This window comes from Engraulis encrasicolus, chromosome 16 (genome assembly GCF_034702125.1).
Source record: "Engraulis encrasicolus isolate BLACKSEA-1 chromosome 16, IST_EnEncr_1.0, whole genome shotgun sequence".
In the NCBI taxonomy this organism is placed as follows: domain Eukaryota; kingdom Metazoa; phylum Chordata; class Actinopteri; order Clupeiformes; family Engraulidae; genus Engraulis; species Engraulis encrasicolus.
In genome coordinates this window covers 15,264,377-15,281,441 of record NC_085872.1, presented here as the reverse complement: position 1 = coordinate 15,281,441, position 17,065 = coordinate 15,264,377, and the positions used below count along the sequence as shown (strand labels likewise).

General features: G+C 40.0%; 1 pseudogene; it reads right to left on the bottom strand.

Annotated features, from left to right (window-relative positions):
* LOC134466005 (collagen alpha-5(IV) chain-like) overlaps positions 1-7,665 on the bottom strand; it is a 48,202-nt pseudogene extending 40,537 nt beyond the window's left edge.
* Between the last annotated feature and the right edge of the window lie 9,400 nt (positions 7,666-17,065).

The following is a 17,065-nucleotide window of genomic DNA, read 5'->3' as shown; positions in this document are numbered from 1 at the left end:
GGTATGCATATGTTCTGTATGTTATCACATAGCAGCGCCATCTGGTGGTAATTTGCTACATCTTATTCCCTGCATGTGTACCATCTAGTCAGTCTACCATGTGAAATAAACCACACCAGTCGGGTATACATTCCGTCTGCTGCTATTCTTCTGATATGGATAGGCTATATTATCAGTAAGGCAAACCCAAATATATTTCAATATACTGTATGTGTTTTTCATCTAAGATGAATGGTGACTGGTCCGAACTTTTGCAAATGAAGGCCTATCCTACGGTATGTGAAAACATGCCTGGCCAAAGCGATTTCTACTCAATATTAACTTAAAGGAACAGTCCATACTTTTTTGATTTTCACACATTTGCAGTACTTCCAAGCATTATTAATGAATGTGCATATATTTTGTCTCTATGTGTTTGCATTGCCTAGTTCAACAGTATAGCCAAATTTACCGTGCAAGTCTATTGGAGCAAACAAAACATCACCAAATGTACTTATAAACTACTTTAAAATGAATGGAAAATTCATCAGATTGCAAGACAGCTATTTAATCTCTTCCTGTGATCACTTGTGGCTTGATGCTAATGCTCCCATTTAGTTACAGTGGTTATGTTGAGCTATGCTTATAATTCTGATACCAATAAATCTAAGTACTGAAAACACTAAGATGAAAATTATATGCGCAATCATGAATAATGCTAAGAAATGTGTGAAAATCAAAAAAGGGTGTACTGTTCCTTTAATAGATTGCTGAATAAATTATATGATGTGACTTCTGCTGCCCTGACTTTCTCACTCTTTTCATCCACCTCCATCCACATCCTCATACAGTTTCTCTTCAACCACTTGTGAGTGCTTCAGAAATGTGGTGCAGTATGATTACAGGAAAGTGTAATCATATTTATACTGCCACAAGTGGATAACCCAATACCCATGTCAACCATATCATATTTAACATAACTTTTTAGCCATACTACTACTGACATATTTAACCAATTTTGACTGAACCAAAACAACATTGATTTTGGCAACAGCTTTCTGGTGACTGATAATAGGGTTATGGTGACTACTTCCCACTTTTCCACAAAAGACATGTTGCCAGTGATGAACTACACAGCAATTTGCAGATGGTGTTTTTTTTTTACTTCTTCTTCTTGTAGCAGATATTTCAATTACTCACACAGTAATAGACAGTAATATAATAATAACAGTAATAAAATGTCTCTTTCTGGACATTCAAAATTGTGGACATAAGATCCACCTTCTTATGGATGAGTGCAGTTTTTCAGAAGCACTGTGTATGGTTTGAAAGTCCAACAGGCCTCACATATTTTTATAAGGAAAACACAAACATGTTACAGATGTAGGCCTCCATTTATTGTTAAAGGTACACTGTGCAGGATATGGCCAAAAAGGTACTACAACTATGCTGCTCATTGAAACTGGGTTGCCTATTGCCAAATTTGATATTTTCATGAAAGATTACTAAGTAATAAACAAACTATTTTCTAGTATGGCCCAAGTACAGTCATTTTTGCTGCTAAAAATGGCTATTTCTTAAAATTCAAAATGGCGGACCATGGAGAAGATCCCCTTTTTCACGCATGAAAAGTCCAATTTTTCCAGTCATAATGAATACTTAGAATTTGATGGTGCTGGTAAGTATTCATGAAAAAGATAACATTAGTGAATGGGTAGCATGAATTCTGTAAATACACAACTAACAATCTCACACAGTGTACATTTAAGGCCACAATTTAAATGTCTTTTTTGATTCTAAATATAGTACACTGGACCTTTAACGCGGGCACACCACTAGGTGTGGTAATGGTAATGCTCAAACTTGCACTTGACTAGTCTTTCCTCTGCCATGCTCTTCTTTTTTTATGGGAAAATCCAACTCCCATTGTCCACCATGCTCTGAATCACAGGCTAACACACACATAGTGAGGATACCAAGCAGTCACTGATACATATGACAACATGCCAAGAAAATAAATGAGAAAAGCCTGCAAGTTTAAAAACATTTTGAGTTAAAAAAACAGATGCACAGCTAGTCTTGAACCATGAGGGGCAATGTACCATAACTCTGAGTCTAAAAATGTACAACAGGGACAACAACATAACATACATTAAAGGTAAGAAAACCATACTGTACAGGCAAAATCACAAACATCACTGAGTGTTCACTGTTCAAATGTAAGTAACAAGGAAGACTAACACTGCCCTCAAAGAAAAGCCATATAGGCCTACTTTCTTGTTAAATGGTGCTTTACTGGCACCTAGTGGTAAATCCGCAACATGCAAAATCTTTTCACATGCACTTCAGGCAAAAGGTATGGTAGGCCTATTACAACAGCCTCATCAATGTATCATTGAAACATTGAGCAAGATTTGTGGGTTGGCCATAAAAGGTAACCTAATATAGATATTTAATGGTCTATTTTTTATGGTCTATTGTTGATTAGGGGACATACATGTAGGCTACTACACTATGTCTCGTCATAGATAGAACTTTTCATCCCTTTTAATGAAACGTTTGATTTCTTTCAGTAATAGCTCCCAAGACAGCACATACAGTGCTGCTCTTACACACACTCTTCTTAATACCAAGGATTACTGTGGAATGAATGCCTTTAATCCCATGTACAGAAGTTGACAAATTCTATTTTTTTTTATTGAATATTAAGACACTACGACAGTTTTTTCTGAGAAACAAGTCTCTTCGGAAAACTGCAAACACAAACTCAAACTGACCAGGAGGATTTCCCAAAACATTGCTGCTGTTGAAAACCAAAACAAGCAGCAACAAATCAAAATAAAACAGCTGTTCATGTGCTCAGAACAACGCTCTGTTGGCAGATTATAAACAACACCATTAAAATTAAACCACAGTCAAACAGTTAGTAAACACTAGATCATATGACCAGAAAATACAGAGCACAATATTTAGCTATGTAAAAGTGAGATTATTTCATCTTTTCAAATGCAATACTTTGGATACACTTTAGTGTAGGCTACTGTACATGCTAACATAATACAGCTTTTCTGAGTTGTTAAAGCACTATTTACTATTGACTGTACATTCAATAGTAGAGGTTTGTCAACTGAACCATCTAGTCTTCTGTACAGACTTCACACAGAGCACAACTCACAAAACTTACTGGCTTCTCTTAACTCTCATTGTAAAAACATGCTGAATTGTGGGGCATTGTGTCATTTAAAGAAACATTGTTCATCATCATTTTATCAGAAGATAAGCTAGTGTACACACAGTGAGTCATATAAATTTCACTTCATAGCAAGTAAGCTGACACACAAGTATGAACCAAAGAGCCATTCAGGTCGCTGAAACTGGAAAATCTCTGCCAATATCTCACAGGACATCATTCGAATCAAAAATTACTCTATTTGTGATTGGGATATTGAATTGGGGGAAAGTCCCCCAAAAGCTCGGCCCTGATTGATATTGGGGATCATGTTTTTTCTTTACAGGGTGATACCAAGGCATGAGAGTGGAGGCTGGAGTAAAGAATGTTTAGGATTCATATTGACTGGCACTAAGTGAACTACTACAGTAACTAAACTAGAGACGCAATAATGTTAACTGCTTTATAAATTTGCTGTTACCAGTATGGTAATGACCAAGTTGTAGTGCATTACTGAAGGGCCGGTGTTATGTCATAGTATAGTAGTACTATGATGGTTAACTTTTCAATGACTATTACAGCATACCACTGGAGGTACGACGTGCATTAAGGGGCTAAGATCGCATTCTCATGTATTGGTGGAATATGAAAAATCTCTTAAAAAAGACATTTCATACATCTGCCATTTTTATTTTTTTCCTGGTGTAGTGTTTACCAGTTACTTCCTTGTGATTTAATTTTGATAGTGCTTTTACAAAAGGCTGATGTTTTGGGAAACATTGTATGTTGACAGTAGAGTAACAGAGTTAAACATTTGGAGAACATGTGTTAAGGTTTCAGAAATTAGATTGAGAAAAACTATGAATTATGAATGGAGTTTTCACAGAGACATCTACAGTATTTCAAGCAGGTGCAATACAGATGAAAGCGGGTTGTGTCAGTTGAATGTTCTTCTGAAACATAAAAGCACAGCTTTGTCTTCAGTCTTGCTATAAAACTACCAACTGTAGGAAAATATTTTAAATAATGAAGTTGGTTCCAAAGATTAGCATAAGACTGTCACCTCGCTAAGTTTAGGTATTGCAGCTGAAACATATCCAGTGAAAAGCTGCACTGCATGCAATTTGATGATGTAGCCCCTTAAAGCACGCCATACCTCCAGTGGCACGCCACACTGTAATAGTCATTGAAAAGTTAACTATCATAGTACTACAGAACTATGACATAACACAGGCCCTTTAGTAATGCACTATGACTTGGTACATTGCCATACTGGTAACTTCAAATGTATAAAGCCGTGTCTTAACGGGTTACATACAAAAGGTAATGACGTGGCCCTGCCGTGGCCTAACAGTAGGGCACTGGGTTACTTGATTCCGGCCTGGGTCATTTGCCAATCCCTCCCTGTCTCTTTGCCCCCACTCAAGTAATTTCCTGTCTGTCCTTCACTGTCCTGTCAAGAATAAAGGCGAAAAGCCCCAAAAAATACTTTTAAAAAAGAAGAAATTACTTCTTGAAGAAAATGAAGAGACAGTGGCAGAGGGCAAAACAGTCAGATGTTCTCAGCTCTGTGGGGTAAGTTACAAGACTTAGTACTCGATTTCCAACCCAAAAAATGTTCAAAACCCGCCTGGAAGCACCAAATCCCGCCCAGTTCTATTGATTTATGGCCAAAAATTGGGCGGGTTTTTCTGCAAAGTGCCATTTTTACTCGCACACAGCCATCCTAAGCAGCCCAATAGGGCGGGAAACAGCCCCATCTGGCAACACTGTCTCTCAGGCCTGCCATAGGCCCATCTCTCTACACTTTACAAAGCATAGCATCCACAAAGCCCAGCCTGAGTGAGCAGTTATTCCCTGTAGACTCAATGGTGCATAGTAGAGGTCTGTGCAGCTCAGAGGTAAAGCATAACTTACTGCCACACACTGAGAAAATACTCAGCATCCAAGTTCATTGTTGAAGTATGTTGTGCTTCATGAGAAGGTTTTCAACTGGGTATCACCACATATTTACCAGGATTAAAACAGGGCATAATTTGCATACAGCAGGGGCAGGGAACCTTTTTCATTCGAGGGGCCACTTCAAATTCCTCCAATTGCCGTAAAAGTACGCCGGGGGCCGCACTATGAACACAAACCAGGATCTCCCCCTGCACTTTGTATATTGAAGGCAGCCACCTTTAAAACATACCAACCTTCTGTAGCCCCCCTGAATATAACATAATTGTATTGCAAATGTAATTTCTAAGATTCCTTAACAAAATGTGTCATATTTCATGTGAAGCTGCACAACATTAAAATTATATCGGGGCCCGGATAAGACGGCCTCAAGGGCTGCAGATGTAGCCTGGTCTGGACCATCCCATAATACTACCATTTCATTTCGTATTCATGCCAATCCTTGGGCGGAAGTACGTGGATGGCTCGCGAGGCTACCGCAAATGGCCCTCGGAACAAAGTTCCCCACCCCTGATATACCGTATGTATAATGGGCACCCAGTAAGTTGCACAGGATGCCAAAGCTGGAGAGGAAACAGCCTGAATATGACGCAATTGCCAATAGGCCTACAATCGTAAGGCAGCAATAAACTCTTAAATACAACACTCTCTGCATGATGACATTTGTGTGTCACTGCAGAATGTGGAAGATTTGTGCCACACATTTTGCAGTGACTGCATGTGGATGTGCATGTGCAAGTCTGAATTCCTGAAAGTAGTGATTTGACCAAAAAAAAGACACACTCACACACCTACTGTAACTGTACCTACACTGGACACTGCAAAACAGTAAAGTCCATGCTTTGCCTGCAGATTTTGAGTTACAATAATAAACTGTCCAATTTATGATGCATGTCAAATTAATTGTGGGTTTACTTACCGTGCTGCCTTTAACTTGACAGTCACACCTTGACTTCCCACTGCAAACACACTGACAAAACATAGGGATATTGATGTTCAATTAAACAAAAAAAAACATTGCATCACCAAATATCAAGGTATTTCTGCCATAATGTCCACCACATGTGCAGAAGCATGGAGATTTGTTTCTCTGGGAAAGTATGCATTTGGCTGGGAACAAGGAGATAAAGAAGGGAGCCTTCCCACAGGAAAATGATATGGTTGTCTGACTGGCTTGTGTGGGGCTTACAACTATGGGTTCCAATTGAATTGTTTTTCATTTGTTTTCTAACTCCTAGGCCCTAGGGCAGGGCTATTCAATTGGCGGCCCAAGGGCCACATGCGGCCCAGACGCAGTCCACATGCGGCCCAGGCGTGGCCCCAAACTGTGGCAGTATAATTTTCGGTTTTGATACTGCAGTATAACACCTGCTTTTCTGGTGAATCTCCAGCTTGTCTTTTACATTCACATTAAGTGTGGTTAGGTTTTAGGTTAGAGGTAAAATTTTACATTTATTTGTAGACTACTGATTTGAAGTGTTGGTGATGGCTGAAAATGTGCGGCCCGACTTAAGTTCTTGGTTTCGAAATGTGGCCCACATGAAATAGTAATTGAATAGCCCTGCCCTAGGGAATGCACCCAAAGCGTCATTCACATGGTCCGTTTCACGGAGTGATGACACACTTCGTCCGCCGTGATTGGCTGCAGCGGACAGGAGCGCTGAAAACTGTGGCTGGTCACAGTCTAAACACGCAGAAAGGATGTATACTAATGTCTGGAACAAACATCTAAAGCAGGAGATTGTAAAAGTCCAAATAGTGCGCGAGTATCACAAACACTAAGACCACCGTGGTGACTAGGCCTAATACAGGCAGATAAACATTGATACGACATCGAACTGTTGGGCCTACATATAAACATATCTAATGTCTAATATCTCATTAGATATAGCCTAAACATAGGCCTATGTGTAAATGGTGTGGATTCATTCTGTTCTGTTGAAGGTTTTCTAACAGAAGTGGTTAAACCCAAAGCCATGGACACCCCCCCCCCTCTCCAAAATGAGAGAGATGAACTTGAACTTGAATGACCTTGTATTTCGCGTTAGTTAGTGAGCGAGTCACATTCGATCAGATCAGATCAAATGAATGGGAAATTAATGAACCATCAAATTCCAGAGCTTCTGTGACAGAGCTTTCTGTGTTGCTGCCCCCACGCTCTGGAACAGTCTACCTCCCAACATACGCCAAACCCCCACACTGGCTATGAAGCACCTTAAATCCCATCTATTCACAGAGGCATATGGACTTCAACCACCCTGCCCCTTTGCCTCTGCCCTTTCACCCCCACCCCCCACCCCCAATCCTACAGCGACCTTGCGTTCCTATTTAAAACCAAGTTATTATTAACAAGTTTTATCACCAAATTAGCACGTTATCCTCTTATTAAAACTAAATTAGGCGCACCCATTCATAATCCGAAAATAATACATGCATGCGTTTCTCCGTTCTGTTGCAGAGCGCGCTGCGCATGTTGAGCTTACCTGTTTTTCCTCACTTTCTCCAAGCATCGCGGTGCCAAGCAGAGCAAGCAGCAGCAGTGGCAGTGTGGTCTTCATATTTAAATCCTGCGCGGGATTGTCTGGTTCCGTGGTCCTCACTGTAGCTACTCTGAAGTCATACTATGGTTGTAAAGTTCGCAGAATATCAGAAATGTAAGGACCGCAGAAGTCCTACTGTAGTCTATGCCAGTTTTAATTTGTAGTGTGAGTGGATCTGTAGCATCCGTTGGTTAGAAGAAGGGGTTTGATCATGGAACCTCATCGCCCGTAGGCTACAGTTTCCCATTGCGCATATTAGGGATGCAAGAGGGCCCACTCTTGAAAGTTTTAGCACCACCCTTTGTGAAACGTCGGATGTAGACATAAACACAGGCAGAGATAAACATTTCTTTTGCTCTCTTTTCTCTGTCGACTTCCCTCGACTTTGGTGCTAAGTTTGGAAGCAGAACCTAATAAGAGCAGGATCTAAAGTACCCTACTGTATCATAGAGTGAACTGAATCAGGTTGGAAGTAGGCTAGGCCTATAATTTGACATTTTGCACAGACGCTTCGGGGATTTAGGCCTACACTGATTGGATGTTTGGAGACGATTGGATTCAACTTCACGAAGAATTAAGGTAAGGCTTATTTCTACTAAATCAAGTGATAGGTTCAAGGGCGCATGCACAATGAGCTATGACTGTCACTATTTTTGAAGGTTTTCTCTCCCTAGCATATTCGGAGGCATCGATTGTGCATGTGGAATGTATGTATATCATTCAACCTTTTCAATGACAACTAGTCAGCTTCAGTACAGGTTCCGCATCAAACATGAACTGACACTCTCGTTTCTCCCTGAAATTATTGAAATTGAAATTATTGAAATTTCAGACATACTTTTTCCCCTCGTTGAAATAAGACAATAACACACACAATAGAAAACAACGTAGAGTTGTTATGTAGGCCTAGGCTGTATAGACGCTCACATTCACATTATAAATGCATTGGAAAATACATTCAATGAGAGGGCATCCTCAGTGGTCAAATGCCACACCCCCAACACTTTAGAATCACTCAAAATTACAAATGATGGTTCAATAATGTGTGGGATCACAGGGTCATGTAGGCTACATTTAAGCTCAGAAAATGTCCCAAATATTTTAGAAGGGTTACATTGTAGGCCTATACACAGATATCCACTATGTGCCATACAAAGTTAAACATGAAATGTCATTTTAAAATTCGCCCATTAGCCTTGGAGAGGGTGAGATTATACTACTCCTCAAAAACCTTGTCTGATTGGTTCATCATCAATGGTCTGTGTACAGGTGAGGAGACTGCAGATGTGACCTTAAGACTGGTCAATGTGCTAAGCTGAGGCCCTCGCTGCTGTGGGGTCACGTGCTGCTGTGGGAGTCCTCATTCAGCCCCTTCTTGCTATGGCTCATCTCCGACAGTGGATCACATGGGCCACTCTCCTGTAAGTCATCAGATCTAGTAGTTGTTGCTATCACAAGTTGCAGTAGATGCTCTTCGACTGTCTACCGTGTTTTGCTATGTTTGCTTGCAGAAGAAGGAGACAAATATACAAGATCCCCTACTTGTAGCTCAGCTATCAAATAGATCTGTAAACTTTAGGCACTCAGTACCAAATGTACAGACCAAGTTGTAAACTGTGCCCTACAGGTTTGTAAATCGAGCACATGGCTTTCTGTGTCAGACTAAACGTTTTGCACATTGTACTGTACTACCTCCATGCTGGCTCTAGACTACAAACTTCAATATTCTCAATCTCAAAAATGAAGAAAAGTGGACCCTACCAGATGTGCTTGATCCTTTTAGCCAAACATCGAGTTTAAGGCCAGACTCTTTGATTGATATTGCAGCTGATTATACAATTGTGAAACACAACTTAGTGTGACATAGTGATGAGGAAAACATTTCTGAAATATAGAGTTCATTGGACTCACAGCTGTAGGTTGAGTTAAGTCAACAAGAGCTGTTCTAAGACCATCCTTAAATGACTTCTTATTATTTAAAACCAATTACCAGTCATTGACAGAATATACTCTTTTAAACACTCATCAGGCCTAGTTCAGTTATGTGTAGGAGAAGCGATGTGATCTGAAGTTACACCTCATTCAATTTAATTTAAGACACATACTGCATTTCAAGTTGCTGAAGCAACAATAAACAGTTAGGTCAAAAGAGGCAAGCTGAGATCATTGCCACCAGGGCCGGATTAAGATGGCCCGGGGCCCCTAGACTATGGGTTGCTGTGGGGCCCCCCGGAGGGGCAAGTTTACATACATGTAAACAGTCTCAAAATTACAAGCTAGAAATTAAAGGTGCATTGTGTAATATTTTTGGTGGTTTATTTCCAGAATACATACTGCCCATTCATACTGCCCACATTCGTTTCTCACCGTAGCCTGAATATATGTGGTGTCACCTTGAAAACCTGACAATTGTCATTTGACTGACTTACAATGATAAACTGAGAGAAAGAAAATACTTAAAAACAAAATACGTATTAACACGAATATGAAGAGTTTGCTATCTATTTGTAATTTATGTCAACAGATCTGTGCAAGGATTGTAAATGTATGTGCACAGCTCATTGTCTTTGTATTCAAACTGTGCAGAGAAGGCCTATGTATACAGGCGGCAAACGTATGTCGTAAATTATGACCACGTCTAAACAGAAGTATCCCTTACCCACCTTTTTGTTTATATTTTGTGTAAGCCAGGTGGTTGTTCAACGGATTTGGAATGTTAAATATTTTCCTTGCACACAAACATGGATATTTCATCATGATGTTACGCCATTGTTGTGATGTGTTTATAATCGTCACCCAGTAATGTTTCTACACCTTGTTTAACCCATTAATGCCTAAAGCGCCTGCAAGAAAGGTTGCTGAATGCCTAAACCCTTATTAAGAAAAGTTGCCCTCAGCCTATAAAAAAAAATATCTCAGCCTCTGTAGCATATAAAACATGCAATAAGTTGCATTTAAACTGTACAGACCCTCATCTTGCATTAGAATATGTTCATTCAGCTCTAACATACAGTGATTCTTAATGAAATTGTCTAAAATCTCATGAGCCTGAATTTTGCGTCGTGCAGCACCAGGGCTAATGTTGTGCAATGCAACATCCAGCATCAATGGGTTAATGTGAATCATTTTAAGAGAAGGGCCCATGTAAATTAGGAAGTAAAAGTCAATGTGTTTGCCATGTGCACACACAATTTGCTGAGGGAAAGAAAACTATACTGGTGCATGGGCATTATTACATTACACTTCGCTGATGCTTTTATCCAAAGTCACTTATATAGATGAACAAAATTCAAGAGACACCGCACACTGCTTACTTTTCTTTAGAGCTCTCTCTAGAGCGAACCTGATGATGCATTGGGCGAAACGCGTTGTTCGCTCCGAGAAATAAAGTAGAGAAAAGTAAGCAGTGTGCGGTGTCTCTTGAATTTTGTTTATTGATTCACCTTCTCCTGCCTCACACCTGCACCTGCATTACTGAGGGCTTGTGCACAAGGACTCTCTTGAAGTTTGATCACTTATATAGATATTACAGGGTAGCCCCTGGAGCAGTGTGAGGTTATGTGCCTTGCTCATGGGGCAGTTCAGTCATGGATGGAGGAAGGGATTGGCAAGGGTGGACCTGAACCTGCAACCCTGTGATCTACAGTCCAACTCCCTAACCATTTCACCACGGCTGCCCCCAGCTGGGGTGGGGATGGTGGGCATGGTGAACTAGATGTACTGATTAACGGGTTCCCAGACTTATGTGTCTCTTGTTTAACCCACTGGGTACTGCTGCTCAGTACATAGTTTGGGTCACTGCCAGTGTTAGGCATAGGCAGATGAGGAGGTCACCTAGGGGTCAACTGTCTCGGGGCCACCAGTAATGCCAGAATTTGATTGTCAGGAGAAATAAAACATTAAAATTTACACTGACAATGACTATACATGCACCTACAGAGGTACTACTGTAGATCAGCTGTGCTCGATCAGATGTATGGCAGTATGTTTGCAGATGCCAATTTTAATGCACAAAAAAGAATGGGGCCAATCGACTAGGGCACCTAATTGACTAGAATTGACCCTTGTCACTGTGAGCACAGAGAGCACTGAGGAATGAGGCGATGCTGAAACGTCTCCTCTGCTCTCATTGACCCCTCCAGTTGCGCGCTGTAATAGTCATTGAAAAGTTAACTACCATAGTACTACAATACTATGACATGACACAGGGCCTTTAGTAATGCACTACGACATCGTCATTGCCATTCTGGTAACAGCAGTTTTATAACGCTGTGTCTTAACGGGTTAAAGAAGCTCCTTCTATCAGATCTTGTGTCTTTATTCAGTGTGCAAAACTATCTTTTCATATTTGAGCTTTCCGTTTGGCCCCACACACCTGGTCTAGGGTAGCACCTCTTCATCTAGAGCGCAATACAGTACTCCTCTGCATCAGAACTCAAACTTATTGCTGGTAATTGGTAGGTTAGACTTGCCCTTACTGTACTATCTGTGACATTGCACACACTGTTTTGATGAAGTCTGTCTGGTCAAGATGATAATCTCAGTGTAAGTCCAATCTTCAGATAATAGCCAGAATGTAATGTTGTATACATCAATCCTATGGGACTATCAATACTAAGGGACATATTTCATGATATCTTTCATGTTCTGGACGTTGCTCTGCTTGCTGAAAATGTAATTATTTCCATCATTACGGGTGCATGTTACTTTTAGGCCATGTCTTTGCTTGTGCCATTCTAAATGTATAATTTACAGTGGTAGCTGTACTCGAGTTTCTAGCAGTAGCCTTTGGTTGTAGCATTCACCTTTCACTCTTGCTACGTCTTTCTTTCTCTTTCAGCTAATTTAGCTTTGTCTTTTCTTTACTCGGTCTATTCACCTTGCTGCAACACTGCCTTCTATTTCTGTGCTTTCAAGACTGTTCAACCAACAATCCCACGAACAGTCCCTCTACTTACACCTGAATCTATGTCTGAAGTGTGTACCCTTGGCCAAGGCACCTAACCCCCCCATTGCTCTAGGAACTTTAAGCTGCTCCCAAATAACTATAAGTCACTTTGGATAAAAATGTGATCTGATGTAATGTTACTATATATTGGACGCGTGGCGTGCCCAAATACAACATCTTGAAAACAAAGAAAGCAACTATTTCCCTGAGTTGGAGTGCATACAGGTATATGAACATACTCAGTGTTTCCCATACATTGAGGAAACTATGGCGGCCGCCATAGTTTACGAAAATGTAAATGTAAATGTTTTTTTACTTTTTTTTTTTTTAACGATTTCCGTTTTTGTTAAAACGATTTGAATTACGATTTCCTTCGCATTTTCCTCCTGGAGTAAATGCATCCTATAGAGAAAACCACAAGTGCTTGAAAGACAGAGGGATCAAAAGCCTAGTCAAGTTGTTATAGTTAACTTGGGTTTGGGAGCAATATAAAAAAAACTTCAGAGAAGGGACAGGGATGAGTTTACTAACACTCCCCAGGCTTTGTTTTACAGTTGTAATGAGTTAGGTGACAGGCCTTCATTGACACAGCAGAGGAGACATCGGGCTGCATATAGAAATGAATGTGTAATGAATGTGAATATAGACATAAATGTGTAATATGTTGTTCAGCCCTTTTAATGGAAAGAATTTTGAAAAACTGGCCCTATGTGTGTGGGGGAAAAGGCATAGCCTACCCTCTTAGACCCTTTTTGTCTATGCGTTACACACAGTGATCTCAAATTCTTATCTCTGCTATTTTGTTTTATTACTGTTTTCATTATATTGACCCCTGCATGAGGGACGAATGAAACTGTGTTATAAACAGAAATGATTCACTGTACTGCATTTTTTGACAATGACAATGTACTACTATTATACATGTCATGGGTAAAATGGGTAGCTTTATTTCTCAAAATATAAATGGCTGAAATGTAGGCCCAGGCCTATAGTTTCTCCATGCGCCAATGTCATACTGTACTCATTGTTTTGCCGTTTTGCATTTACGCTGTGTGAATACAACTCCCCCCCCCACCCCCCGTAAAAAAAACCCTGCTGCCCCCATAGTTTCCAAAATTTCTGTGGGAAACACTGATACTGTATCTATAATTACAGACAGACAACTATTAATTAGTATTTTTTTCATCAGTGTGGTAACTGATTTTGCACACCATCCTGTGCCTTGCTGCTAAGAACAAGTGCATGTCCCTGCTTCACCCCTTCGTTCAGTGTCGGGGCGGGTGGAGGCGGAGGCGGGTGTTAGAACTGCTGACTGTTGACAAGTAGGCTACACTCTACTGCTGCATGCCATCATGAAACGAGTGCATTTTAGGTGAAAGATTATCCACACACTTGGCTGCACCTATTAGGCTGCACGCAAACACACACACACACACACACACACACACACACACACACACACACACACACACACACACACACACACACACACACACACACACACACACGCACGCACACACACACACACACACACACACACACACACACGAAAATCCAACTCCCATCGTTTGCATTATTACAACCACATGAATAATTTGTCAGTGTGTGATGATGCAATGTCGCACACAGTACATCAACGCATTAGGCTATGAATCCTAGTGAGTAGCTCACAAGCTAAAGCTGCAACTGCGACATTGCATTATCTTTTGGTAATGTAACACAGCCTACTAATGTGATTTACAATGTAAATGGCCAATGGCGTTTTATAGAAGTACATGTCAGGGTGGTTCAGCCTCAGCTAATGCCAATATTGTATGAATGAAATGATTTTTTGTTTTGTTCTTAGTCAATTATTGAAGAAGCATATTCATGGCAATACATTAATTGCCAATTACTAATAAATACATGGGCATCAGCTGTGGTTTTATCACCTGGCGTTTGAGCCAAAAAAAAACGTCATTGATTGAGACTCAATATTACCAAGGAATGTATATTTTCTACCTGAAGGTGAAAATCATTTCTGGATTAATATGTCGTGAAATAATTTCAGTGTACTAACTTGGTGTGAAATTCAACAAAATCAGCTGTTTATTATGTCTGTTGTTTGTTAATTTTGCAGATAACTGTAATAGTCTATGACTATGTGATGCCTAATTCAAAATCAAGGCATCAGCGGTGGATAACTATGTGCATGACTTGACCCTTTTCACAGAGGAAGATACCGCACACGCTTGTCCATCATGCACAATGGACAAGAGTGTGCGGTATCTTCCTCTCTGAAAATGATCTTGCACCTCGAAACCTCTGGTGTGCGTTGGTTTCCTCTTCCAAATATGACTTGACCCTGGCGTGATTTCAAGATCATTCAGCATTTGTGGGAACATGCAACAGATGCTGATGTTGGTTGAGAGTTAGCTAATGTCTCAATTTTTGTGTGGTTGCAGGGTCATCCTTCTGATCTTCATGTTCAATCCAGATGTCAAAGCAGTGAGCTTCTATTTTATTGTTGTTACAAAATGTCTTTCTTTCTTTCTTTCTTTCTTTCTTTCTTTCTTTCTTTCTTTCTTTCTTTCTTTCTTTCTTTCTTTTATATTAGCATGAAAATGGCTCAACACATTCTGTAGTGTGCACTGTATGTCTATGCAGCAATGTTAACAAGACACACAGCATATCTCTGCTTCACTTGCACGTGGCCCATCCAGCTGGGGTTAGCCGGCATGCAGTAGTGTGTAGTAGTGGACTGATGACTCACTCAACCATGCGGCTCTCAAATGCATGCGTCATTTGGACACAGACACTCTAACTCAGTCTTATGTTTATGCTCTTATACTACAGCTCAGTCAGGGACTACAGTATACAAATAATTCACGGGGCTGGATTGAAACTAAATTTAATCAGAATTTAAATTCTGAGGGACAATAAGGGTATCATAGTCTTTAACATTGCATGTGACACACACTGTGTGTTCAGTAAGTTAATTGATCCAGATACACAAGAAAATTCAATTTTCAGTAAAGAAAATCTTTTCTTTCACCTTTTGAATTACAAGGACTGCTGATTATGACTAATGATGATAGTGATCAGAGCTACTGCAACTGTTCAGAAAAAACTGCGCCAGAAATGTAGTTTTTAGTCCAGATTTACACTGGGCTCCCTGGTGTTTCTAAGCAAGGTATTTTGTGTATAAACATACAAATACTTGTGAAGTTTTCAGGTGTAAGATTGAAGATGTTGTAGATACTGTAGAACTCCATGAACTCCTTGCACCACATAGGAGTATATCGCATTGCAAAGATTTTTGAGATTAAAAAGCACATTAAAAGGGTTTAATGTAAACTGAATTTGCATCACTCCTGTGGCTACTCTACTCCCTGTTTACTTTACCATCTTGACGCTGAGCATGCAGATGTTTATTCCGAGAGGAAGTCTGCCTAGACTTATTTGACCACACACTTTGCCTTTATCTAATGTCTTGATCTTCTTCTTTTTGTATTTCCTTTTTCCCTGTCGTTCTTTATTGCTCTGAATTTTCTCAAATGATTATTCATTCAAACACCAGAGGAGGGCCTTAGTTAGAAAAAGGGGTTCTCAACAATTCTATACATGAACATATTTACTTATGCACTTCACCTTCACCATTTTTTCACTGTCAAAGTTTGACCTTTTTTCACTCTTTTGGAGTTTGTCAGGTGTACAGGCTACCTACGAATGTCAGATTTTTTTCAAGAACAAAAAGAACAACAAGTCAAACTGTGTTGAAAAACATAATGAATCAATTCTGTTTTTTGATCTTTGATCTGAATATTCTGAAGAATAATTGAGGACAAAAAACAGAACAGCATTTAGTTAGACTAGTTATTCTATGTAGATAATGAACTGCCAATGTTCAAGTCAAGGAACATCTCGGTTATCCCTCTTAAAAAATAAACCTAATCAGATTAAGCAGAGGCAGTGGCACACATTAGTCAGTCAGTGGTGACTGCTTTAAATTTTTGCCGTGTGAAGGTAAAACAATTTTGAACACAAGAATGTGGAGGGAGAATGTGAACTTGCGAATCAAAAGTGAAACTATGTGCAGGTGGTGTGAAGCAGGGGTAGCCTGACCTTCTGGATGGAAATGTTTAGTAAATCATTCCTCAGTGTTTATCACGCCTACACAGGTCTAGCAAAACAGACAGGGGAATTAGGTTGCAGTTTCTCAAGTGTTTGTCGCTAGTGAATATACATTCATACACACACACACGCACGCACGCACATGCTTAACTTAACGTACGCACAAAACTTTGAACGTGCAGTCACACAGTGATAATCTTACATATACACACTTGCACACACACAAACAAATGTCATAAAGTACACCATGTCTAACTCACTAGCGGCACACATACTTTCTCACGGCCTTGTAGCTACGCACAGTTTACATCAACGTTTATGAGATTGCATGCAAACCTTAAATCATCTCTAAAATCA